Source organism: Onychomys torridus, chromosome 3 (genome assembly GCF_903995425.1).
Source record: "Onychomys torridus chromosome 3, mOncTor1.1, whole genome shotgun sequence".
Lineage (NCBI taxonomy): Eukaryota > Metazoa > Chordata > Mammalia > Rodentia > Cricetidae > Onychomys > Onychomys torridus.
In genome coordinates this window covers 56930176-56955519 of record NC_050445.1, presented here as the reverse complement: position 1 = coordinate 56955519, position 25344 = coordinate 56930176, and the positions used below count along the sequence as shown (strand labels likewise).

Here is a 25344-nt window from a genome sequence, read left to right as displayed (position 1 = left end):
GCTGGAGGGAATGTTGAAGGGCTTGATTAGTTTGAAATTATACAAGATTTAGTGCTGGTGACTGTCCTATATATATTTGAACAAGACTATTTTTTTTTTCAAGAGATATTACATTGATTCTCATTCATTTGCTATAGGACCACTAGATTTTTACTTGGATGTATTATTTTTTGGACATATTTAAATTAGAAGTGTATATAATTTTTATTTCAGAAAGTACTTTATTCTAGGTCATTTCCAAACCACTATGTTTTTGTTGTCATTTAAAAATAAATTTCATCTTGTACACTTGATAAGGTTTTTTATCTGTATTAGCCTTTCTTTCTTTCCTTTTTTTTTTTTTTTTTTTTTAATTTTTGTTTTTTGTTTTTCGAGATAGAGTTTCTCTGTGTAGCTTTGTGCCTTTCCTGGAACTCACTCTGTAGCCCAGGCTGGCCTCGAACTCACAGAGATCTGCCTGCCTCTGCCTCCTAACTGCTGGGATTAAAGGCATGCCGCCACCACCAACCAGCATGTATTAGCCTTCCTTATTTATTGACTTTCCCTTATTAAATTTTTATTTCTAATCACATTATTGCAATATGCAGTATTTGGAATTTTGTCAATCTTTTGGAAGGTAAAAATATTTTTGTTACTGATGATAAAGGATAGCTTTTTTGGTTTACTTTATTAAGAGATAACAGCATAAATTCCTGTGAAACTTTAAAGAAATTAATAAAGAAGCAATTAAGATGTTTTCATTAATATTTTTGAGGTTAAGGTGGGTATGATGTAATATCACAAATGTTTTTAGTTATAATATCTTTCTTGTAAAAGTATTTTCAGTTTAAGCACCAATGTTCTTGGATTGAAATTTTATGTAGAATTAATTTTATACTTAATATTTGTCAGTTTACCTGGCATCTCATTATTCTGTAATTGGCACCATTATTGCTTGAAAAATCCTTCCTCCAAAAATCATATTTTTATGATCATATTATACCTTTATTATGCTTACATACTATTTTAACATATTTAATTTATTATTTGCATACATATTTATTTATTTATTTATAATTGTGGGACTTGAACGCATGGTATCATTAATGATCTTTTAAATATGTCTTTATTGCTGTAAAGATATATTTCAAGGGCACAGCAGCTAAATAAGTCAGTAGAGTACCTGCCATACTAACACAAAAAAATCTAATTTGGATTCCCAGTATTCAAAAAAAGCTGAGTGTGTGGGTGTGAAGGCTTTTACATTTAATCTTTTGATAGGGAGGAAGAGACTTGGCCTGCTGCTAAAGCTTAATCAGGGAACTTCAGATCTCAGTACAAAACATTGTCTCAAGTAAATAAACAAACAAGTAAATATAAAGCAAAGTAGATAACAGCTCCTGAAGAACAACTCTCAAGGTTGGCTTCTGGCTTCCACATCTGTACCTGCATACACATGTGCATTCATACACATAAACACACATGTACCACTCCAGCATACACATATAAAATATATTTCAGTGCTTCATTAGACATATGTTGTATTCATTGTATATTCTTATAGAATTAAGTGCCTTGGGATCATAATATTTTTTTACTGAGTGTAGTTTGTTATTTTCTCAAGTTCCTGTGAACTAATATCCATAACTATGTAGGGTCTGTTGCTTTGAATTTGAAAGAGTACCTCTTTGTAATTCAGGATAAGCACTAAATTCCTTCAGATTTTTTTTCTGTCCTCAGTTAAATGTAAATGTTTGAATGTTGAGTTTTATATGTATAATTTTCCCTATTATTTCATATTTGCAGTTTATCAGTCATTAAAATTAGTGGGCAAATTACTTAGTATTTCTGTGCTTTAGTTTTCCCTCTACTATAGCTGAGCAGAATCTTACTTTGCTTTAGGTATCTTGTAAATAAGTGCTAACTGGTTGTAAAAGCTTTTCTGTGTAACTGCTAAGACAATAATCTTGTATAGCATTGTAAAGGATGCTTATGTAAGTGAGTGTTGTGATTGGTAAATGTGTTTTCAGTAGTAAGTAATTCTAAAAATATGCACATATATCAGAAAATATACATACCCTATTTTTGTCTTAAAATATTTCTAGAATATAGGGGACAAAATGAAGCTTATAATTTGTCATTATGTATTTTCTAAAATGATTAGATTAAGATAGTCCCACCAGATGAGAGAAATATGAGAATTATCAAGGTCATAAAATATTTAATTTATCCTTAAAATAATCTTATGGAATTTTTTAAACAGTACTTTCAATTTACCAACTGCTTTTTAAACTTAAAGATTACCTGAGAAATTTCTCATTAAAACCATATTTGTTGGGGCTGGAGAGATGGCTCAGTGGTTAAGAGCACCGACTGCTCTTCCAGAGGTCCTGAGTTCAATTCCCAGCAACCACATGGTGGCTCACAACCATCTGTAATGAGATCTGGTGCCCTCTTCTAGCCTGCAGTCAAACATCCTGTATACATAATAAATCAATAAATAAATCTTAAAAAACAAAACAAAACCATATTTGTTTATGTTCTGAAAAATGTGCAGTTTAAATGCTAATGGCCTACCTGAGGCTTGTTAAAAATTATGGTATCTCTCTAGGCATGTATCTGCTTTGATAATAATGTTCTATATTTCCCTTGCCCACTTCCCAATAACTAATTTAGTTTTGTTTCTGTCTATTATGCTCAGAAATACTTGATAAATGAATCGTGGAACTTAATACATTTCATATAAGTATTAGCTTTTTAATTAAAAATCTATTATTATAATTGAATGTAAAAGCAAACTAGGTCACAATATAAAAATATATATTTAGTAGATACATTTCAAAGGCTTATTAATGGAAAATTGCTTTTTGGTAGCTAAAGTATAGTGTACACTTATGAGATAAGGAAAGTAACCTGATATATCCATCCAAGAGTAGATATGTAGTAATACTTCTATTTTAAAATATTTGAGTCTTCAAAAGTTAAATTTTAGAGCCAAGCAGTTCTGTCTTCTCCATGAGCTTTTTACTCTGCTATTCAAGACTGAACTGGAAGCCTCATAATTTACATTAATTATGTAAACACAAAGTGACACCTTTTACTACTGCATGAGAGACAAACCACAAAAGTTTCTGTAAAACTCTCATCTGTGAGTTCTCTTAAGCTGATAATTGTTATTTGATTTTCATATACCTGTTAAAAGCATAGATAATAAAAGGATAGAAAATAATCTGATACTATTTCAGTTGTACAGCTAATTCTATACTACTAAATGCATGCTGGAATCTCATTTGAGTATGTGGCAGTTTATGTAGCTACTGGATCATTTTGGCTCCAAGGTTAGGATGTTAGCTTGATGCCTGTAAATAATGCTGTCAGCTCTTTTATTTCTTTCATGTTGTAAATGTCTTGCTTCTGGATGCTTTTTTCTAAACTAAACTTGATTATATCATAAACTGTTAGGGACACCAGCAAGAATTCTTGTATAATAGATTTTTATTTCAAATATTAATCTCTAATGAGTATGAGTTTTTGAATTTTTAATTAACTTTTTGTCCTCACCAGTGTGTAGGGTTGTAAATTTCCTGTATCATAATTGAGTTTTTCTCTCTGAGACTTGGTTGGACTGATAGTGAAGCTAAATTTGGTTGTCATTTAGTTAGTATTTTCAAAGGTAGTTTTCTGGTCAGGTGGTGGTGGCACACACCTTTAATCCCAGCACTCAGGAGGCAGAGCCAGGTGGATCTCTGTGAGTTCGAGGCCAGCCTGGGCTACAGAGTGAGATCCAGGAAAGGCGCAAAGCTACACAGAAAAACCCTGTCTTGAAAAAAACCAAAAGAAAAAAAAGGTAGTTTTCCCTGTTCCCACCTAGTACATATTAAGCAGTTGCCTACTTTTGAATTATACCCTCAGCCCTATACCATGGTCATTCTTTTCATGTCATTTAATATCACTAAAACTGGATTACTCAAATTATTTTAAAAATATAAATTACTTTTGTTTCCTTTAAGGAATATGGAATTACATTTGATAGAATTCTTAAACTTAACTTTGTTTTGATTATAGACTTGCTTCCTTACTGACTTATTCAAAACTTCTAATATAGAAGTTACTATTTTTCCTGGATGACTATTTATTGTAGTTACTGTGCTGGTGACTAAGCACGAGTTTGCTCACTCGAGGCAAAGGCTCTGAGACTCGACTCAGCCCCAGACTCCCTCATCTTTCTTTTTTGTTGTTTATTTTGAAACAGTCTCACTAACTGCCTTCTTGCCTGTTTTAACAAATTATGTTAATATTTTGACAACACATTTAATCTTCCCAATTGTCTTGGTAGGTTAACTATAAAAGGCAAAACACAAGTGTCATAGCAAGATGTTTCTGAAGATGTGTTCCTGTACCTCATAGCCGAAAACTATCTTCTGTTGAACTCTTATAACAGGGTTCATATCAAAGGGGAAGAAAAAGCCAATATTCCAAATCTAGGCTGAATCATAAGGAATTGATTGCATTTAAACAAAAGTTTATAATTATGACCTCATTGTGACTTTATTTTCTTGTATTTTTAACTTTTGACTTTGGGTAATGTGCTATGGGTGTGTTTGAGACAGGGTGGCCCAGACTGGTCTGGAAATGTAGATGAGATTGGCCTTTAATATGCAGTGATTTTCTGCCTCTAGTTGCTGTGTGGTGAAAGTGAGAGATATATGCAACTGTGCCCAACAATATTTGATTTTTATGTTGTCTTTATTTTTCAAATAACTTTAGACCACATTTTGAGCAGATTCCTTTCATGTTGCTTTATAATTGATTGAATAAACCTCTTAGAATGGAAGGCAGTTTTCTAGCCACTCTGTGTCTCATTATTCTAGGACAGTAAAACAAATCAATAAAACTCAGTTCTTTGATGAGTAAGTAGCTGTTTTGTTTAAACACCTCTGTTGGGTTCTGATTTTTATCCCTTAAGTTTTCACCCTCTCAAATATTTATTTTATTTTATTTTTATTTTTGAAACAAGATCTCTTGCTATATAGCTGTCTGGCTTTTATTGAAACTTGAAGGTTCTTTCTCTATTTTGGGAGGCAGCATTGGGTAATGAATGATTTGTAATCAGTCACTCTGTTGGCTTGGGCACTACGTTTGTTTGTAACTTGTGAACCTCGCCTTCATCTCCTCTTGATTTACTTTTCTGTTAAAGCTAGTAGTAATGTCTGTTGTATAGGTTGTCGGGAGCAATGTATGTGCTGATTTAACACATGGTTAGGAAATGGTAAGTCTTCCACATACACTAAAAATAACTATAATAAAACATGTAACCATTACACAATCTTACACATTCTATATGTTCATCTTAAATTATCTAGCTACCCTGTAAGGGTAGGCAGTGTTATTGCCACTGCATTTGTCTTGGTGAAAAACTAAGGCACAAAGGCAAGTTTAGTTCCCAAAAGTTGTATAACTAAGAAGTAATGAATTCAAACTTGCACCATCTGGCTCCAAATTCCCAAATGCTGGGTATTTTACATTTCAGTTCCCTGTTGCTTAAAACTTGTCCAAGCATGTAGCAGAAGCTGTTAATCCTAGCATTTGAGAGTCAGAAGTAAGAGGATCAATGTTGGAGACCAATCTGAGTTACATACTCACATAGTGAAACCCTGTCTCAAAAGAAGACAAAACAAAACCAAAAAAACCCCAAAAGAACAAAAGACTTGGTTTTGATAAATATATTTGTTACAGGCTGAATGATAGTACTCATTTCATGGTGATTTTGAATTTTTTTATTTGTTGGCTTACTACACACTTTTTTCAGTTAAATGAATGCTAAAACTTTATTCTTTTAAGCATGGTGTTTTTTTAATTAAGCAGATTTATTAAAATAATCTAACTTCTCATTCTTTCAAACTTTATATGTTACTGTATTATTCTTTACTTATGCTTTATTTGAATAAAGATCATAGCAGTAATGATGGGAATAGGGATTTGTCCATGTTTCTTTGAGATGATTGATGTTTGAGAAGCCACTTACATTTTAGATAACTTTAAGGTACATCACCATTTCCAAAGTCAATCAGTATGATTACATTGTACTTATATTGTATTATACACAGTTCAATGTCCCTCGCATCCATACTTAGCTCACATATCTAACACATACATTTAATGGCATCTAATTTATTAAAGTTGCTGTTTGGGAAAATTTTTGATGCTATGTCTACTTTCACTTTTTAATTGTTAGTAATGATAATATGTTCACCTTTAAAAAATATTCTGTGGTTCTTTTAGGAACAATGCATCATTGCTGTAGGCTAAAGAAACCTGAATATAATGCTAAAGTTTAGAGAGGGAAATAATTAGTCACTGCTTTGTGTAAAAAAAGTTTATTCAAGCATTTTATGTCACTGTTTTTATTTTGTGAATGAACTTTGTAGATCGCATGTAGCTCACAAATGTTGGTTTCTTAATTATCTGATCTGGAGGGTTATTATTTTAGTAGAGGTGGATCATTTAAATAAGCACAACAGTGTAAGGCAATAGATTTCAGTCCATTGAAATTCAATAAGCTTAGAAAATGAGACTGTTTTGTATGTATAATGTTCATAAAATGACAGCTTATCCTTGCCTGAGAAGTTTTATCCCATTAATCTGGTCTTCTCTTGAGTTTGTGTGAAACAGGCTTCCTTTTTTAGAAGACATAATTGCAGAGTTACATGACCATGGGTGATCCTGCTCACCTGTTAAAATGCCTTCTTGTGTCTGCAGATATTTTAGTTAACAAATGGTGCTTTTACATTTCTGTTTAAGGATATTGACTCAGCTGTAAACCTGACTACCCCCTCCCAACACACACATTTACCTTCTTCAACTCATTCTCTAACTTCGGTAATATGCCATTAGTATAATCCTAGTTTTCTTGTTTGTGATAGTGATATACATGAATTGGTTGTAGACTAGTAAAACCAGAATGATCACTTTCTTGTTTATTGAGGGACTATCTTCCCTCCAACTCTTCTTCTGCTTTTATCAAGTCAAGTGGCAATATTTTTCATAATAGTGAAAACAGTACAAGACATATCTGAAAACACATTTAGTAACTAGGAGAAAATGTGAGGAGAACGCAAAGGTTAAAATGTGCAGATTACAGGATGGAGTTATATTAGTTCCTTGTCTCATTGCCTGACAAAGGCATTTTAAGGAAGGAAAGTGTGTCTGTTCATTTGTTGTCTTTGGTTCTAGGGTGTAGTTCTTCCTGGCCCTGGAGGAGTGGGGCGCAGGGGGAGGGGTCGTGCTGGCAGAAACTTGAGGCAGCTGGTACACAGCATCTTTTTAAAAAAAATATATATATATTTATTTATTTATTTATTTTCCATTTTACATACCAATCCCAGTTCCCCCTCCCTTCTCTTCTCCTGCCTCTTCACCTCCCTCCCACTCTACCCCCATCCACTCCTCAGAGTAGGTAGGGCCTCCCATGTAGTCAACAAAGTCTGACATGCAAAGTTGAAGGAGAGCCTAGCCCCTCCCCATTGTATCAAGGCTGAGCCAAGGTATCCCACTACAGGAATGGGCTACAAAAAGCCGGTTCATGCACCTGGGATAAGTCCTGGTCCTACTGCCAGGGACCCCACAAACAGGTCAAGCCACACAACTGTCACCCACATTCAGCAGGCCTCGTTCAGTCCCATGCAGGTTCCCAGGCTGTCAGTCCAGAGTCATTGAGCTCCAACTAGCACCAGTCAGCTGTCTCTGTGGGTTTCCCCATCATGATCTTGACCCTTCCTCCTCCTCCTCCTCCTCCTCCTCCTCCTCCTCCTCCTCCTCCTTCTTCTTCCTCTTCTTTTTTTTGAATGCCGAATGCCATTTATTTAAGGAGGGAGGAGGTCTTAAATATAGGCTTACAGCACAATGGGAGAACCCCGGTGGGCAGAAGTTCGCTTTTGATGTTTTTTTTGTTGTTGTTGTTGTTTTGTTTTGTTTTGTTTTAGCTGAGGATCAAACCCCGAGTGCTAGGCAAGTGCTCTACCACTGAGCTAAGTCACCAACTCTGCTTCTGATGTTTTACAGTCTTGCATCTAAGCTGTTAATGCTGGATACACAGACAAGGAGCTTCCCTTAAGCATTCAGGAGGGTGGAATATCGCAGGGAATTAGCATAGGGAGGATATCAAGGTCAAGGTCAGCAAGCAATTCAGCAGTTACCCAAAACAGGGGCCAGGGCCCTACAGGTTCTCTCCCCCCCCACACACACACTTTTTTACTAAAAAATGAGCTTCTGACTTAGGTTTCGTGGGACGTCAGCAGGCGGTTTGTCTTAGGTTGGTGAGCTCCCCCCAGGAATTACCCATCTCTGAATATTCATTATCATACAGGCTCAGTCGTGTGAGAGCTGCAGAGTTAACTGGTGCCAAAGATCTCTAAGTGGCACTGGGCTTGCAATCTGTGTGTTCGACACAGAAAAGACCAACAGAAGTCTTAACCCACCCATAGCCGGTAGGCTAAAGGCAACTGAGCCATTCCCTTCCTTAATGAGCCTTTCTACAAATTGGAGACCTTGTAAGATGGTATCCTGAGAGCAAATGGAACTTGAGTTTGTAAATTTATAGCTTTCAAAACCAATTGAAATGTATGTAACTATTGAATTAAATTTGTCATGCCCAATAGAATGGAAGATTAATTAACTGTGGTAGCTACTTTTGCTGCCAGGGTCTCCTCTGTGCTAGCTGTAGTAACCAGTTATGAAATGGCAACCCCAGCAACAGTAGCAGCGGTGGTCGCCGCAGTTATAACAGCAACAACTGCAGCAGTGATGTCATATTCTCTTCTGGAGCATATGAGTATCCATTGGCATGGACGCAACTCCAGGAACACGAACCGCCGAGGCCCATTATTCTTGATCCCAGCATGACTTAAGCTGGCAGCTCTGCAAAAGAACAACTAAGAACCATAAAGAAAAAACAGGCAGCTCACAAGGAACAGAACTAATGGTCTCATAATGGCTACATTCAGACTCACAAATTTTAAGGTGCCTTCAAAAGGGGCTAAATGAATTTCAGGAGGTCAAAAAACGTTGCACAGAGCCACTCCTGGGAAGTAGGTACTGCTCCAGCTTGAATAGGATTGTGAGAATGAAAATGCTTAGCTGGCATGAAAATTTAGTCTGGAAGAAGAGGATGATGAGTACTTGTGCTCAACTTAGTTTCTTTTTATGTAGTCCAGGATCCCAGCCCAGGTTGGGCAGGTCGAGCCATATCCCTTAACTTACTATTTCCACACAGTTGTGCCCAGGATACATCTCCCAGGCATTGCTAGATCTCAGGCTTACATTGAGATTAGTCATCACAGGGTTCTAGCTTATTGGCAGAGCCCTGTATATACAAGACCCAGGTTTAATCCTTAGCACTCCAGTTAGTGAGCCAATTAATTTGAAGTTGACCTTGATGAGGCTCTGCAGGTAGACTATGTCATTTTGAAGAATGCAGATAGTACTTCTGGAAACTTGTCTCATTTTGAAGGGAACATTGTATTACACTATTGTCATATTTGTATGTTGCGGGGCTTACTGTTGTGTTTGAGAGTACCTTGTGTGTATGGAAGTAAAGGTTAACCCTTGGATATCTTTCCTTAGGAGCACTTTACCTGGTTTTTGAAACATGGTCTATCGCTGGCCTAGAGTTTGCCAAGTAGGTGTGGCTGACTAAGCACTAAGGTTCACCTGTCTGTTTCCCGCAGCACTTCAGTTATAAATACCATCACAAGTGGCTTTTTGCTCTTGTTGAGTTTTTTCTTTTAAATTAAAAAAAAAAAATGGGTTCTGAGGTCAGGTTCAGGTCTTCATTTTTAAACAGCAAATACTTTACTGAATGATTTAACTGTCTAGCCCCCAAAATTGATTTGAAAATATCTTTTAAGTCTCAGCATTCCATAATTTTTTAATATTGGGCATAAAGAAATTTAGAAATGTAAAATGTTACTCAGCTGTAAGAAATTCTGAATAATTCATAGTAGAAAATTTTGGTGATTACTGTTTTTAATATTAATCTATAATATTTTTTTCTCATTTTGATCTTATGTATTTTACAGACTATATCCTGTCAAAAGTCTGAGTTAATTATAAAGCATTCACTTTTCATTTATTGTTTATAAAAAGGTTTATAGTAGAATTTTGCTTTAACTTGACAAGCTTGTCTTTTTTTTTTTAAAGTGGATTTTTAAAAATATAACGAAATGTTTATAGATAAACATGACTTACATTATCTAGGCAGGTGTAGCATATTGTGTATTGCCTCTATTGCTACTAGCCAGTTTACTAGGTGATATGAGACTACTGCTCTTCATTTTCATTCTTAACTATGAAACAGTTTCCAGAAACAGTTACATTTTTTCTAAACTGAAATAAATTACCGTTATAAATTACAGAATTACCTTTTCATATTATAATGCATTTAATATAATTTAAAGATAAATATAGGTGTCCCTATATAGAGCAGACACCTTTGTGAAAAGAGTTCCTCTGTATTTTGTTTTCATTTCTAGAGTGACTTCATGTTTTATTAAGAAAATACATAATCCAGAATTGGGCTGAAGCTGTAAGATGGCTCAGTAGCTGGCTTTTACCACTGCTTGTAAATAGCAGTTAGTCTCAATCACAGCATCACTTTCAGCCAGATAACCACTAAAATCACTGCCCTGTGGTTTCCTGAAAATGCCATCATCCTTCAAATGCCACATTAAATTGAGAGAGAAAACTATCAGTGCCTGCACAGTTATGTAAAAGGATGAGCATGAACTGAGTGAGATGTTCTGGAAGAGCAATAACCTTTCCCTGGATGTGTGCATTTCCCATTACATTTTTGACACAAAATGTTGCAAAATGATTTAATGGTGGCATTTTGTTTTGCTGACTTTCCCTTTTTTCATTAAAAAAGAAACCAAAGTTAGGTTAGGAATGTATAGGAAGAGTGACCAAGCACTGAATTCTGTAAGAATCTGTTTTCAAAGTAAATTAATAAAAATATTTAGAAATGTGCATTTTCTCCTTTTATATTGTATGTTAGCTTTAACATGCAGAATCATTCCCTCAATTATATTGTCCAGGTTAAATTTTCATATGAGTGTCTTCCTTTTTTCAAGTAAACTGTGGTCATAAATGGCATTTCAACAAATCAGAAAAGCTTTATGGCTTCATTTAAGTTATTCCACAGACTTAACCAGTTTCATGTGCCTTTATTTCTCATTCTGGCCACATGAAAATTAAATGAGTCGGATTTCTCTAAACACTAGCCTAGCAGTGAGAATCAAAGGCATTAAATGTGAACCTCCGGTTACTAAAGAAATAATGGTACTTGTAGGATCCTTTCCAGATGCATACCCAGAAATTAACATAGATTTATTTTATTGATTGTATTCAGTGTGCATGGCATTTCCTTACAAATTTATATGCTCCGTGCTCCCTGCTTTCCCTTGCCCCTCTGGTCCTCTAGAGCAGTGGTTCTCAACCTTTAATACTGCAACCGTTTAATACAGTTCCTCATGTTGTGGTGACCCCCAACCACAAAATTATTTTTGTTGTTACTTTCTATCTGTAATTTTGCTATTGTTATAAGTTATATATTCAGTTATATAAATATCTGAGTTTTCAGATTATCTTAAGTGACCCCTGTGAAAAGGTCATTTGACCCCCAATAGGTCACAACCCAAAGGTTGAGAACCATTCCTGAGACAGTTTTGCTTCTGTTTTTATGTCATACATGTATATTTGAGTTTGTGTGTGCATAAAATCTAAGAAGTACATGTGAAAGGAACATATTTGTCTTTCTTTAACAGGTTTGTTCCCTTAATATGTTTGTCTGCAGTTACCACAACTTGTATATAAAAATATTCCTCATAGAACTTTTTATAGTACTAAAAATTATTTGTAACCAGTATAAATACCTAGAATTAAGGGTTAAGTGAATTATTATGTACATTAATTTCAGTTCTATTCAATAACTTTTTTCAGAGTTTACAAAGAATATTTAAGTTGTGTGAAACCTTGATCGAAGATTTGGTGGGGGGGGGGCTGGGAAGATTTCTCAAAAAGATAAGACCTTAATGCACAGCCATGTAAACCTAAGTTTGATCTCTGAACTCATGTAACAAAGCTGCACATAGTGGCCCATACATGTAAATACGTTGTGGAATGAGGAGGGTCCAGGAAGACTGTTGGGCAACCACTTTAGCCAAAGCAGTGAGCTTCAAGTTCAGGCAGACCTTGTCTCAAAAAGTAATATAGAGAGTGATTGAAGAAGACACATAATATATACTTCAAATTTCTGTCTATTTGATAAATGGGGAAAGCATGTTAGGAAACTGAAAATACAAGTGAATCCTAGAACGTCTTGTGGCTGGCTGTTCTAGTTAGGGTTATCATTACTCTTATGAAGCACCATGACTGGAAAAAAGATCACAATTCCATGTGACAGTTCATCACCAAAAACAGTGAGGACAGGAACTCAAGCAGGGCAGGAACCTGGAGACAGAAGCTGATACAGAGGCCATAGCGGGTACTTGTACTGGCTTGCTCCCCCTGGTTTTATCAACCTGCCTTCTTGGAAAACCCAGGATTACCAGCCCATGTGTGGCCCCACCCACAGTAGACTGGGCCCTCCAAGATGGAGGAGGCATTTTCTCACTTGAGAAAATAGAGTTACCGATACTATGGCTCTTGCTTGTGTCAAGTTGACATAAAACTAACCAGCACAACTGACTCGTTGTCAGCCTCACACACAAATTCCTCACTGTTAAACCACAGCCTTTCCTTTCTTGTTCATCCCCAGATCATACATTAATGTTGACAGTACAATATAAAACATTTTACAAACTTAAAAAGTCCCACAGTCTTTAAAAATAAAACACTTAAAAATTCAGTTGCTTTAAAATATCCACTCTAAAATCCATAGTCTTAAAATCTAATGTTTCTCAACAGTAGACTCCTATAAAAGTAAGTTAAATAATTTCTTACTTCAAGAGGGAAGAGCCAGTCACAATCTGAACAAGCCAAAACCAAACTCCAGCTGTGAATAACTCAGTACCCAGTATAGGGATCCACCCATCATCTAGTGAGATCCTCCAAAGGGCCTTTGTCGCTTCTCCGACTCTGCCCTCTGCAGCACACAGTGCTTGTCTTCTAGGCTCCATTGGCTCCATTCCACTGCTGCTGCTGTTCTTGGTGGTCACCTCATAGTACTGGGATATCCAAAACACTAGGGTCTCTTGCTACAACTGGACTGAACTTTTACCAGTAGCCTATCATGGGCTCTTTTCATTAACTTCTCCTCATTGACTGACCCCTTAATCCTGGAGCTTCAACTGCTATTAAGACTGCACCTTCACCAGTCACCTATACTGGCCTCTCACAATACCAGGCCCCAGCTGCTCTCCATGACCCCTTATGCCTTCAAAACTATACTACCACCTAGGTGACTTTTATTCTACCAGGTTCTGCTTTCAGTTCAAGGTACAACGTTGGCTGCCTCTGGAACATAGCTTCTGTGTGCTAACTCTAAGAATACTTCCCAGAAGATTTTACCTCAGTGGTGCTGATCTTTTTTTAAATTTTAATTAACATTTTTAAGTTTACTTTAAATATGGACCACAGTTCTCCCCACTCCTCTCCTCCTGCCCATCCCCCTGACTCTCATCTACCTCCCTCCCCATCCACTCCTCCATCTCCATTCAGAAAGGGGCAGGCCTCCCTTGGGCTTGACCAAAGCATGGTACATCAAGTTGAGGTAGGACCTAGCCCCTAGCCCCTCCCCCTGCAACAAGGCAGTGTGAGGTAATCCTGCATGGGGAACAGGTTCCCAAAAGCCAGCTAAGTGCCAGAGACAGGTGCTGATCTCACTGCTAGGAGCCTCACAAACAGACCAAGTTACACAGCTGTCACACACACAGGGGCCTAGGTCAGTCCCGTGATAGCTCCCTAACTGTTGATCCAGTGTACATGAGCTCAGGTCATCTGTCTCTGGGTTCCTCTAACATGACCTTGACCCCCTTGGCTTGTACACTCCCCTTTTTCTTTTTTCAGGAGGCCTCCAGGAGCTCTGCCCAGTGCTTGGCTGTGGATGTCTGCATCTGCTTCCATAGTTACTAGATAAAGGCTTTATGATGACGGTTAGGGTAGTCACCAATCTGATTATAGGAGAAGGCCAGTTCAAGCACCCTCTCCACTATTGCTAGGAGTCTTAGCTGGGGTCATTCTTGTGGGTTCCTAGGAATTTCCCTGGCACCAGGTTTCTCCCTGTCCCTGAAGTGTGCCCTCCCCTATTAAGATGTCTCTTTACTCTTCCCCTCTCTCCTGCCCTCAACCAGTTTCCTGTACCCAGCCCACCCAACCAGCTCCCTTAAGTTCCCACCCCCACCCTCAGTTTATCCAAGAGATCTCTTCTATTTCCCCTTCCCAGGGAAATCCATGATGCTGGTCCCTTCTTAGTCACTGCTGATTTCTTAGCTCCAACTGACCAAACATCAGTTGTCCCAGCAAAGACAAGGTTTCACTTCAGTAGTTCTGGTATCTTGTGAGTCACAACCAATTCTGCACCAACTAAGCAAACCTCAGATTCTCAGATTTTCTAAATAATATGAAAGTTCCACCAAACTCTGTTAGGATCCCTTCTTTGGGCTTAGTCATTTTGCTCCTTCAACTTTGAAGAATTCAACATTTCTGTTGAAAAAAAATGAGACAACCTAAACTCAAGACAGTTGTTCATTTCTCTTATATGTGGATTTGAGTCTCTCATACATATGTGTGCATGCATGTACACTTGTGTGTATAAATGTGGGTAAAGCCTAAGTAACTAAAAGAAGGCCAAGAGAGGGTAATAAGGAAGTCATGAGGAAGGACAGTGGTAGCAAAAGGACACATGTAACCTGAAAAAGTAAAAGTGACTCATGGAGGTGCAAGGTTGATTTTGGGTAGCAAGGGTCGGGGAGGAGATGAGAACCTCCTAAAATATACCTTGTTCAAAAGTGCCTTAATGGAGGCCTGTAGCAGAGTAGAAGGACTCAGTGAGCATGTCCAGGAAGATGGGAAGTCATCACAAGGCAAGAATGTTCTGGGAAAAAAAAAAAAAAAAAGAAATTAATTGGGTGTTTGATTGATAGAATTTGTTTTGTGTGCATGGTATATGCATGTATGTATGTGCATATTCAGATATACTTGCCTGTGCAATACGTCATCCTCTGCAATCCTCCATGTTTATTTTTTTTTCTAATTTATTTTGCCTTGAATAAACCACATTTATTTTTCAAATTGTTGATAATTTCATTCATGCATATTTGTTTTGATGAAGTTCACCCCCATCCCTTCCCCTCTTACATCTCCACATCCCTTCTATATATTCCTTTTACTTCCCAACTGTATGTGCAATTCTTTTAAATCCACTGAGTCCACTTAGTGCTACTTGTTTGTGCATGTGTATGTATAGAACAATGTGTTGGCGCATTGGTAGCCCCTTAGGGGCCATATCCCTGCTACCAAGTTAGAAGTGAGCTACAGTAGTGGTCTGGAAAGATGTGTTCACTGATGATGCACCTGGCAAGAACTGTAGCAGTAACCAACCACTCCCTGCTTGAATTTAAAGTCTGCCTTAGTTTTGAGACAGTATCTCACACTGAATCTGGATCTCACTGATGCAGTAAGCTTTGGAAGTCTTCCCATCTCTGCGTAGCACTGGGTTATAGACACACAGTGTCTGGATTTTACATGAGTGCTGGGGATCTAAACTCTGGTACTCATGTTTACTCAGCAAGTACTTTGCCTACTGAGCTATCTCCTAAACCCTTGTTAGGTTTTTGGGGTGTGTGTGTGTGTGTGTGTGTGTGTGTGTGTGTGTGTGTGTGTGTGAAGGTTATCTTAAAGGTTAATTATTGTCACAATGTGTTAAAACATATATAATTAACTTCTTGGATTAACTTTAAAAAATTAATTCTTAATTCCACTAAATCTTCACCTTTGAAGAAGTATATTACTTTAGTCTGTAGTAGTATCCCTTAGCTGCAGTTACCTATAGTTAATTGTCTGATACTTTTAAGTGAAAAAAGTAATAAAACATACCCTAATATGAATATATGAATAACTTACTGTAATAGTTCCCTGTTAATGAATAGAAATTGGCATTTTGATTGTATTTTATAACTATGAAATTAACTGTTCCTTACTGATGCCATTTGGATTTTATTCTATATCAATGACTCTTTTTAAGGGGAGTTATTATTATTAACAGACCGACTGACCATAATTTCCCCTCCCTCTTCTCCTCCCAGTCCCTGCCTCCCAAACCCCCACCCACCCCGCCCATCCACTCCTCTGTCTATTCAGAAAAGAGAGGCCTCCTATGGATATCAACCAAACATGGTTTATCAAATTGCAGTAACATTAGACACCTCCTCTCATACTAAGGCTGGACAAGGCAGCTGAGTATGAGGAATAGGATCCAAAAGGCTGGCAAAAGAGTCAGAGACATCCTTTTTTTAATGACTTTTAGTACATAGCATTGTAGACACTACAGATACTTTTCTAGGTTGATAAATTTCTGTTTTGTTTTATTTTGATTCCTTTTGGAAATTGAAATTCAAATCTATATTTGAAAAAGGGAAAACTGATGTGATATTATAAAGTAGCTGGCTAATATATATGAATATAATAATATAATGAACATTTTTATCTCTTGTGAAATGGCCATGTGTAGTTTTGTGTGACATGTTTTTAAAGATCTGCTAAGGCACTGCCATTTAAAATAATTTTTATCATACATTGTGGTATCACTTCTTTCCTCACTAGATTATGAATAATGTTCTGTTGATTTAAAGCAGCTTACTTATTTTCTTTAGCCTTTTGTTAACTTGAGTGTATAGACACTAATTTAAAAACATGGTGAAGCCACTTGCTGAAATGTCATCTTTTGTATAGAATTTTGGCTTTTGAGGGTGTTGATTATGTGTTCTGTAATTGATGCTAAGTGGGAGGATTATTTCCATTTTCAAAATCCAAACTGCTAGGTGTAATTTCCCTCTTATTCTCTAAGTACTCATCTATTATGTCTTGTTTTTCATTGTTTATTATCAGTGAATAGTCTTCTTCCTTAATACTTTATTGTAGCTGGAGAGTTTCTCTCCAGGTCTGCCAAGCCTACCCCACCCCCCAGTCCCAAAGCCCACTTATAAAATAATCACTCAGATGCTTATATTACTTATAAACTGTATGGCCATGGCAGGCTTCTTGTTATCTAGTTCTTCAGTCTTAAATTAACCCATTTCTATTCATCTATACCTTGCCACATGGCTCATGCCTTACAGGTACTTTACATCCTGCTCCTCATCAGTGTCTCCTTGCCTCAGCCTTCCACTTCCCAGAATTCTCCTCTTTCTTTGTCCCACCTATACTTCCTGCCTGGCTACTGGCCAATCAGCGTTTTATTTATAAATCAATCATAGCAACATATATTCACAGCATACAGGACATCCCACAGCACTTTATCTTTTCTTCTTCTTCTTCTTCTTCTTCTTCTTCTTTTTTTTTTTTTTTTTTTTTTTTTTTTTTTTTTTGGTCTTTGTTTTTGGTTTTTCCAGACAGGGTTTCTTGTGTAGCTTTGCGCCTTTCCTGGAACTTACTTGGTAGCCCAGGCTGGCCTCAAACTCACAGAGATCCGACTAGCTCTGCCTCCCGACTGCTGGGATTAAAGGCATGCACCACCACCACCCGGTGTAAAAATACTTTTTAACAAATGAAACCTTTAGAAGAATGATTAAAAATCTTTACTCAGTGTGCGCAGTGCTAAACATCAAATTTTACTCACTTTTTAAAAGTATGTATAGTTGCAGACCATGATACAAAAAGATCCTTGGTAAAACTAGGCAATTTTGTGACCCTTTAGTAATTAATACAGAAAAATAACAAGGAAAGAGAAGAGTGAGTAGAAAGGTTTCAGTAAAAAAAGGAGGGTGAGTGGTTGATGTAATTTTAATTTTGGTGGAATGTGACTGAATCCTATTGACTCCATTCTGCCTAGTCCTATCTTTTTTCTTCAGCTGTGTTGATCTGATTTACTGAACAGTTATAAGGGTCCCTAACAATTTCATTTAAAGCAGACCTCTTCCCTTTGATGCTCTTTGTAGAGAATATATTAAAGAATTACTTTCATGTGGTTTATCAGTCAGTTATCACAGAGTTCAACCAGTTGTAACTTAGGGACTATATTGCACTTTCCATCCTTGACTTCGTGAATTAACTTAGCACTTAAAAAGATAAACATACACGATGAATACACGAACAACTGTGCACTTAAATCTTAAGGTTATCATTTCAGTAGTATAGTCATGAACACTTACCTCTTTTTTAGTCACTATATTTTTTAAGATGAATGTCTACGTATCTTAGAAATAAGGAAATATAAAAATACAGTATTTAAGAAAGATAGAAAAAACTGGGTCATTGTACTTTAAATGTTTTCATAAATCTTTTTCTTTCTTTCACCAAAGAACTCAAGAATGGGTACAATAAAACAAACTTTGGTTGAATAACAGGATACAGTTGTCAAGGATAAATATAAATATAATAATGAATTTGTGTAACCTTTTTTTTAATAAGGTACTGTCTTAGGAAGAGATCATAAATTCTAAAAATGATGATTTGCTTTTCTGAAACAAGTACAGACAGGGTTGCCGATTGGTCATCATACTTTCTACAAAACCTCAGCTTGAATCATTTTTAAATAACTGTGTAAGACTCCCATGTATGTAAAAAAATTAATAGGTAAAGGTTCACTTATCAAGTCTGTCCTATGTTAATAGAAGTATTGCAGCAGCCAATTCAAGCTCCTACAACATAACAGAGTTGCTGTGTTCTGCCCAAAGCTCAAAGCAGTGTACCTCATGAAATACCTGTGCACACTAGAAAAAAACAACAAAAAAGTCACTTCCATTTTTTCTCAAAGTAGAAGTGTCAGGGACCCATTACCATTAAAAAGACTTCGGAAGATAGAAGAAAATACATTTGATAGTAATCACTGATGATAAAGGCCAAGACGGTCAATATCAATGTAGAAGATGTGGACGCTTCTTGAATTTGTTAGTTTCTCTTTGTGTTTCTTGTGAGTGCCCTTGAGTTCTTTATATATTTTGGATTTTAACTTTTTATTGGATGTATAGTTGATTAAAAAAAAAAAAAAAAAAAAAAAATTCCCATTCTGTACACTGCCTCTTTGTACAAATGAAAGTGTCTTTTGTCATGCAGAAGCTTTCCAGTTTTATGAGGTCTTAGTACCTATGGTAACAGTGTACTGTTCAGAAAGTCTTTTTCTAAGCCAGTGAGTACAGAGCTATTCCCCACTTTATTTTCTGTCTGGTTCAATGTATCTGGTTCTATGTTGAGGTCTTTGATCCATTTGGAGTTAAGTTTTGTGCAGGGTGATAGTATGGATCTATTGAATTCTTTCACATGAAAGCCATCTAGTTTGACAAGCACTATGTTTTAAAGATGCTATCCTTTTTCCAGTGTGTATTTCTGGCAAAAATCAGGTGTCTATAGGTGTGTGGGTTTATGTCTGGGTCATTATTTCAATTCTATTGAACAATGCATCTGTTTTTGTGCCAATACCATGATGTTTTTATTACTATAACTCCATAGTAACAATTTGAAATTCAGAATGGTGATACCTCCTGTAGCAGGGACGGTCCTGTGCTGTTTTTCCCTTTGGGAGAGGGGGCCGAGTAGGTGCACAGACTCTAGCTCAGTTTATTCAGGGAGAGGCAAGCCTTATATACCCTTCACCCCCACCCTGGGGGGAGGTCTGATGAATATGCATCGGCTGGTGTGACATAGTTGCCTCTCATTGGTTTGGGTCATCTCCAGATCATATTTCAGGGGCTGTTGCTAAGGCCATTAGACAGACCTAGGTTGGCTCTTGGAAAGTATCTTTTTCACTTGTTTGGGCCAGCTGGCCCTCAAGCCTGTTTAGGGATGAGTCACCAACAGTTCTTTTATTATTCAAGATCGTTATTTTAGCCAGCCTAGTTTTGTTTTGTTTTGTTTTGTCTTGTTTTGTTTTTTGTATGTGTGTGTGTATGTGTTTCCATATAAAGCTGAAGATTGTCTTTTCAAGATCTGTAAAGAATTGTGTTGGAATTTTGATGGGGATTGTATTAAAGCTGAGGATTGGTTTTGTTAGGATGGCCATTTTTACTATACCAATCCTACTGATGCATGAGCATGGGAGATCTTTCCATCTTTTGCTTTCTCCTTCATATTCTTTCTTCACTGTCTTACTCTTTTTATCATACAAGTATTTTACTTGCTTGGTTAGAGTTACCACAAGGTATTGTAATTATTTGAGGCTATTGTGAAAATTGTTATTTCTCCAATTGTTTTTTTCAGTCCCTTTGCCATCTGTATATAGGAGAGCTACTGATTTTTGTGAGTTTATTTTATTTCCAGCTACTTTGCTGAAAGTGTTTATCAGCTGTAAGAATTTCCAGATGGAAGTTTTCAGGTCACTTATGTATACTATCAGATCATCTGCAATACCAAAACTTTGACTTCTTTCTTTCCGATTTGAATCCCCATGATCTCCTTCAGTCTATTGCTCTAGCTAACACTTCAAGTACTGTATTGAATAGATATGGAGAGAGTCGGCAGCCTTGTCTTATTCCTGATTTTAGTGAATTGCTTTGAGTTTCTCTCCATTTAATTTGATGTTGGCTAAGGGCTTGGTATAAATTGCCTTTATTCTGTTGAAGTGGCCCTAAAACTTCCACCTGGAAATAACTACAGCTGATAAACACTTTAAAAGCTGTGAGTAGAAACATGTTTTAAGGTTTCGTTCACACTAACAAAAATGTAATATATGTATGTGTGTATATGTACATTTATGTATACACAATATATATGTACATACATATATCTGTGTGTTACTAGAATTTGAAGAATTTGTTTTTTTAATACTCAACTGCATGCATTGCCAGTTCTTTTATGTATATACACTCATAACCTTGTATATATTCATACCTAATGTATTTTAAGTAACTATAAAATAATAGATTCCCTATGTCTCTTTCCGTCATCCTTAGTGATATCTCTCCATCTCTCTCTTCTTGCTGCTCCATGCCTTCTGCTCCTCAGCTGAAGTCTGCTGCTCCGGTTTTGCCATTTCCCTCTCGTAACACTGTGTCCTACTGTGTGCCTTTCTAGTACTAGGCTACCCACTCCAGAGGTCCTTTCTGTTTTCCTGAAGTCTGCAGTTGTTACAGCTTCTGTATTTATATCTAAAGATTTGGGTCAAGGATCCACAAACAAGAGAGAATATATGGTGTTTGTCTTTCAGGGTCTGTGTTACCTCACTCGGTATAACTTTTTCTAGCTCTATCTATTTATCTGATTTTTCATGATTTTTCTGTATTTTCATGATTTTATTTTTCTTTATAATTAAGTGGAATTCCATTGTATATATGTATCCTATTTTCATTATCCATTTATTGGTTGAAGGACATTTAGTTTGTTCCCATTTCTTTGATACTGTGAATAAAACAGCAGTGAACATTACAATAGGGATCTGTGGAGTGTGCAAAGTTTAATACTGGGTTCTTTTAATTGCTGTTCTTAAATATTTTTTCAACATCCCTTCCACTAGGAATTTTTCCTTGTTGCTTTTGACCTACCTTGCTTTATAAAAAGTAATGCTTGGTGATTTAAAGTCAGCATCTTTAGAATTAAAGTTATGCTTAGTGATCCATCATGAAAAGACTAGATTCTGAAGAAGGAATTAGAAAGTCAGAGGAATTCCCTAAAGGAATTCTTACATTTAAAAGTAATTTGTAAAGGATATGTTTCTGGTAGTAAAGATTGGGAAAAGGATGTTTAGTTTCCAAACATTCACAGTTGGGTAGGAAAGCAGCCCAGCTGCCACTGCATTGTTCCTATTAAGGTTTCACAAAATTTGGGGCTAAAAACAAAATGTTCACTTACCATACCTTTCCCCTCTAATGTTCCAATTGGGTTGATTTGATGATATTGTTATAGACATGTACGGGGACTAACCTACCTGCTCCCTCACATGTAATATTTACAATATTACTTAATATTGTCATGTACTCTTGTCATTTTAATAATTCATGTATAAATTTAAAATATACAGAAAAACAAAACCTTGAAGTAAATTGTGTGACTCATACTTTTAATTTACCAGTATTTATACTTAATTCTTTGATTGTATAAAATGACTATAAAGCAGAGACATAAAAATCACAGAAGCTTTACATAGTGAAATATGTTGTTTCTGGGATATTAAATTAAAAATAGGAAAAAATACTGGTTTCAGGCACATTTAACAGTGAAATGTTTGTTTTGTTCATTTATTCAATATGATTAATTTTGAATTTTAAACTTATTTTCCATTGTATGTTTATATTGTTAATTTAGACAAATACTATTTATTACATATATCAATGGTTATATTAATCATGTAGCAAGAGTGGTTTTCCTTAGGGCTGGGAGAGATCTGTCAGTAAAATGCTTCTTATGTAAGGATGGGAACCTGAGTTCCAATCCTCAGCATCCGTACACAAGTTAATATGGTGGTGTATGTCTGTAATCCCAGCACCAGAAGGTAGAAACAGGATCCCAGCTGGTGCTTACTGACCAGCCAGCCTGTATGAATCAGTGAACAAATGAGAAACTCCATCTCAAGAAAATAAATAATAACTAATAGTACATTAGAGAGTAATTGAGGAAGACACCTGCTTTCAGCCTATAGCCTCCACACACAAGTGCACACTTACCCATCTATATTTATGTGAACGTGCGTGCACACACACAAGCACATGCGCACACGCACACTAACACACAGGTACATTTCCAAACATGCAGACCGGAATCTCTAACCACTTCTGTTACTGGCAAGATGAATGACCTTGAATTAAGTTACTTCTAGTCATTTTTTCATCTGTAAAATGAAAGCTTTGACCTTCATTTTTCCTTCAAAATTTGTAATATTTACAATACAGAGATTCCAAAAGAAATAATATCCAGGTCTGAAAAGAATTTGGAGGTGTATAACCTCACCATTCATTTAGCACTTGTATTATCTCCCAGCATTGACTAAGCATCAGAAAACAAACTCATGTTAGAGACAGATATTCAAACTTCTTGTGTGAAATAGTTCTCATCAGCAATGGACAGTTTTTCTCCAAGTGAGTGTCCTCCCCCGTGTCTTCCCTTAAAACTCTGTCCTTAGAACCACAAAACAAATAGTATCCGCCTTGTAGTGTTAGAACCTAACTACATTGTTTTCTTGGGTTTATTTACTTCATTTTGTTATAGAAAATGAATAACTTACTTTATGGTATTCCTATAGTAGGAGTTTTACTTTATATTGGCTTTATGGGTTTGGTCATATTAATGATGGAAGAGGTAAAGGGAATGAGACCGAAGGATGTGGTACAGATTTGGGGGTTGGTGGTGAATTGTGGTGTCTAGGAAATGATGTATTATAACAGGTACAAAGGAATGTCACGTCCAGATATCTTTGGCCTGGAAATTACAATAACTCTCATATTAGGTCCCCTTCCCAACTCTGTTCTCTACATGCGCTATAATAATTCCCATATTAGTCTCTTTCCCAGACTCTGTTCTCTACATGTGCTATAATAATTCTTATATTAGTCCCTTCCCAGACTCTGTTCTCTACATGTGCTATGCCCCTTATTTCTTGTAAGACCTGTGAGATGTGCGTATCTTTTAGATAGGAGTGACCTGTGGTGTAGAAGCAGCAAACAATGTAAAATTGAGTTAAGTGTATATTAAAAGTACATTGTATGAATTGTTGAATATTAAAATTTCTTTTCTACTATAAAACAGTTTGTAGTGTTTGGCAGGTCTGCTGGCTCATACCAGTTCCCACTCATTGTGTTCCTGTCCTGTTGCTAGTATTTTGCATATTGATCTCTTTTAATCCCCACAGCAACCATATCTCTAATACAGATGGGAGACAGAAACTAATTTTATTCCTATTCTGTGAGTGAGGAAATGGAAAATCATTTGCCTAAGATCACAAACTTAGAGTGTGAATATTGAATATAAGCCATCTTAACTATCAAGCCCATGCATTTGGCATTAGGCATCCTACCTCACCACACTACACCGATTGAATGTATGTGGCTTAGTCAAATGTAGTAGATACTTAACACCAACACAGCTAATAAGAGCCCCAGAACATGTTTATAGTTTCTGGTTCGTCTGTTGGAGAAACTCTTTGAAACTATTTTTTTCTATATTAATTTCAAAGAAAGCTTACTAACTACAAATAAAGTTATTGCTAGGTTAAAACATGACCTTTGATTTAAAATAATAGTGTTTTATCTTGACATGTTAGAGCTGAAGACAAGTCATGCTGCTTATTCTAGCATTTAGATTTAAAATATTAGATGAAATTAAAGGGAATATTAGGAGTAACTATTTGGTTTTCCCACAGTTAAAATCCAACTTGGATTGAGTTGGAGTTTAAAATGGGTTTCCTTGATAAATTATGTATCCATATTCAAAGGACAAGTAATTATGAATTCTTTTCACTTACCTGTTAGTGATCTTTTTTTCGTAATTGAGAGTGAAATATGCTTGCATAATAACAGGTTACTTCCTCTAAAATATGTTTTCCTAGTACTGCTTAATGTTCAAAGTAACATCAGATTCCCAGTGTGCTAAAAGCTCTTCACATAGAGACCAAAGTACTGAAAATTTTAGCATGGGATTTCCTATTTGGTCAGAGTCCAGCTCTTGCTCTCGCTTCTCATGTTGATAAGTACAGCATTTCTCTTAGCATTGTTTCACATGATTGTCTTTTCTTTGTAGAAAAAGTTTTGTTTTCACTTTCTTTGTGTCTGGTGAGTTTGGCATGGTAGCTCTCCTCAGCACTGCTTTGTTTCTCTGTGTGCCTCTTTTCACTTTCTTTTTTCTCAGTGGAACTTAGAAGCATTAAACACATCTTTCTAATACTTTAAAAAATGAACTTTTTAAATGATGTGTGACTATTTAGCCATTTTGTGTCATCTCTACAGTTATAAATATATGAAAGAAATGGTGAACTTTTGTTTCTACCATAATTAAAAAAAAAGTTACTTATACCCTCTAAGTCCTTAAGATTTCTCCTCTCAAAATCAAGACACAAGTTTGCAAGTAGTGTTAGCCATGCATTTCTAATGTCTTTTTCAGAGGAAGCCAGTATAGAGAGAGATATAGTTGCATATAAAATTGCCGTTCTCAATAATTTTTCAAAATAGTAATTGATCAAATACATTTCCTTTATATTCAAGCCATTCTTTCATAAAATAGATTGATTTTGAT

The 25344-nt window shown here is 36.2% G+C and overlaps 1 protein-coding gene across 6 annotated transcripts in view; it reads left to right on the top strand.

The window, feature by feature from the left end:
- Nucleotides 1–25344, top strand: part of Phf14 (PHD finger protein 14) — a 141429-nt gene that overhangs the window by 73365 nt on the left and 42720 nt on the right. The gene's annotated exons all lie outside the window — the stretch shown is intronic.